Here is a 3,686-nt window from a genome sequence, read left to right on the forward strand (position 1 = left end):
TGCTCTCACCTGCGTCTCTATCCTAGTGAATCGTGTCTCTGGCATTAGACACGCCAGGGTCATCTCAGATTCCTCCCTCACCCTCATCCAAATAAATCTACTCCACACATTCTGGTAGTCTCTCTCGGGAGTGTTTCTTGAGCACAGCCAAGCCACCTTTCCTGGTGTCACCTCCCTGGTCATCTTGGAAAAGAGCCTCTGAACTGGTTTCCCTGCCCCCAGCCTCTCCTTGCTCAGCTCCATCCTGCACTGTTTGCAGAGTTACTGATTGTCTCTTTTGTGTGGCTCCCCTTTCCTGTAACGTAATGTTGGGAAGTCTTAAAATGGCATAAATGGGGACTTCCCTGGTGGCGCAGTGGTTAAGAATCCTCCTGTCAATGCAAGGGACACGGGTTCGAGCCCTGGTCCGGGAAGATCCCACATGCCGTGGAGCAACTAAGCCCGTGCGCCACAACTACTGAGCCTGTGCTCTAGAGCCCGTGAGCCGCAACTACTGAGCCCATGTGCCACAACAACTAAAGCCCACGCGCCTAGAGCCCGTGCTCCGCAACAAGAGAAGCCCCTGCTCGCCACAACTAGAGAAAGCCTGTGTGCAGCAACGAAGACCCAAGGCAGCCAAAAAAAATTTTCTTAAAGAAAAAAATGGCATAAATGTTCCCTTCAGCCTAGCTTTCCTTGTCGTTCTGACTAATCTCTCATCACTCCCCCAGAAATGCACCCCTTTGCCAAATGAATTTACAATTTCCCAAATACCCCAGGCTCACCAGTGATTTTGTGCCTTTACGTACACTATTCTCTGAGCCTGGATTCCTCCCAACCCCACTTCCTCTTTCATTGTCCTACTTGTCCATTGTATCTCAGTTTAAAAATCACCTCCTCTGAAAAATTTCCTCCAGTACATTGGGCATGATGGCTTGTTCTGCCTTCCTGGATCCTGCACTGTTTTATCTGAGTTTCAGTTTCTCTGTTGATGCATTTGGAGTCTTTACTTATCTGTAGTTAAGGTGCTCAAGGGCAGCATTATGTTTTATCTACTTTGGCATCTGCCTCATGTAGCACATAGAGGTTGCTCAGTAAATGGTGGAGGAATGTGATACTGAAAGCAGGTATTTCTAATTAAAAACATTTTTTAACAGCTTTATTGAGATAGAATTCACACATCATACAATTACCCTTGTGAAATATACAATTCCATGGTTTTTAGTAAGTTCACAGGGCTGTGAAACAATCATAACAATCTAATTTTAGAACTTCTTTGTTCCCCCAGAAAGAAACCCCATACCCTTTAGCTATCACTTCCCCAACCCCCCAGTACCCCGACCCAGTCCTAGGCAACCACTTATCTACTTTCCTTCTATGTAGATTTGCCTAGCCTTGATGTTTCATATCAATGGAATCATACAACATATGGTCTTTTGTGACTGGTTCCTTTCACTTAGCAGAACCTTTTCAAGACTCACTCAAGTTGTAGCATGTACCACTATTTCGTTCCTTTTTACAGGCTGAGTAATAGTCCACTGTATGGCTATACCACATTTTGTTTATCCATTCATTTGTTGATGGCCATTTGAGTTTTTTTCACTTTTTGGCTATTATGAATAACATTGTTTTTAACATTCATGTACAGGTTTTTGTGTTTTCATTTCTCTTAAGTGTATACTTAGGAGTGAAATTGCTGGGTCATATGGGAACTCTATATTTAACTTTTTAAGAAACTGCCAAAATGTTTCCAAAGCAGTTGCACTATTTTATACGCCAACCAGCAATTAACGAGTGTTCCATTTTCTTCAGGTCCTCACTGACACTTGGTATTGTCCATCTTTTTTATTATCGCCATCCTGGTGGTTATGAGGTGATATCTCATTTTGCATTTCTCTAATAACTAATAATTTTTAGCACCTTTTCTTGTGCTTTTTTTTAGCCATTTGCATATCCTCTTTGGAGAAATATCTATTCAAATCCTTTGCCCATTTCCAAATTAGGCTATTTGTCTTTTTATTGTTGAGATGTAAGTGTTCTTTATATATTCTAACCTAAGTTTCTTATCAATTATATGATTTGCCAAAGTTTTCTCCCACTCTGTGGGTTATCTTTTTCACTTTCTTTTTATTGGAATATAGTTGCCTTTTTCACTTTCTTAATGGCATCCTTTGAAGCACAAAAGTTTTTAATTTTGATCAAGTCCAATTTATATATTTTTTTCTTTTGTCACTTATGTTTTGGTACCATACCTGAGAAGTTATTGCCTAACCCATAAAGATTTACCATTATGTTTTCTTCTAAGAGTTGTATAGTGTTAGGTCTTACATTTACGTCTGTGATCCATTTTGAGTTAATTTTTGTAAATGGTTTGAGGCAGGGGTCCAACTTCATTTTATTGCATGTGACTATCCAGTTGTCCCACCACCATTAGTTAAAAAGACTATTCTTTTCCCATTGAATCATCCCAGCACTCTTGAAAATCAACTGCCCATAAATGTAAAGGCTTATTTGTGGACTCTCAATCTTATTCCATTGAGCTATATGTCTATTCTCACGCCAAAACTTTTAACCTTTAATTTAATTTGAAAGACATCATCCCTGTCAATAATTACGTTGGAGGCAATATAGTTTGAAGCTCAGAAGGGCCCCTAAAATTACACTAAGCTCAAGATCCTGAGATAACACTTGCCCTAGAGGAAAGCAATGAGCTTTAGCTGCTGAAGGTCTATTCTTGGACTCTTTTTAGAAAGGGAATCATGCATGGGTCAACATTCTTGGGAACTGGCTGTCCTGCTCAGCAGGCTTCCTCTCTCCAGGTGGTCTCACTGAAACCGTCCATTCTTCTTTTGCTTCAAAATAAGCCCCACCCTGTCCCAATCTTACTCTCTCCCTTATCGCAAGATTCATATTTTGAGTTTCCCAGGATATTAGGTATAGTTTTTAGTAATGTGTAAGTCATTTTTTCAGCATATATTTAATGAGCATCTGCTGTGTGCCAGACATAGTTCTTGACTCAGAGAATACAGTAGTAAACAGAACAGAACTCATTACCCTCAAAGAACTTACATTTTAGAGGCACAAATAAGCAAAAACAAGTAATCAAATAAATAAAGTAATTCCAGATAAATGCAATGAAAAAATAGAGTTAATAAGATTGCAAATGAAAGAGGGACCTTATTTAAATAGACTGGTCTAAGGGAGCTCCCCAAGGAAGTGGTATTTGAGCAGAGTCCTCAGTGTTGATAAGTGAGCCACATGAAGATCTAAGAGGAAAGTAATCCAGTCAGAGGTAACAGCAAGTACAAGGGCTCCAGTAGGGTATGTGGAACAGTGAGAAAGCAAATGTGGCTGGAGCAGAGTGAACGAGTAAGAAAGGGGTAGAAGGTAGAGGTCAAAGAAGAAGCCGAAGGTGAGATCGTGCAGGTCTTTGTAGACTAAACTTAGGAGTTTAGATTTTATTTTAAATATGAGGGAAAATGCTTGGAGAGTTTTAGCAAGGGACTGATGTGATCTAATTTACACTTAAAAAAGATTACTCTACTAGAAGAAACTAGATGAAAATCTTTGTGACCTTGAGTTAGGCAAATATTTCTTAGATACAACACACAAAAGCTTGATCCATAAAAGAAGATATTAAAAAATTGGACTTCATTAAAATTAAGGATTTCTGCTCTCTGAGAAACACTGTTTAGAGGATTAAAAAC

This window comes from Balaenoptera borealis, assembly GCF_965194805.1.
Source record: "Balaenoptera borealis genome assembly, chromosome: 1".
Taxonomy (NCBI): Eukaryota; Metazoa; Chordata; class Mammalia; order Artiodactyla; family Balaenopteridae; genus Balaenoptera; species Balaenoptera borealis.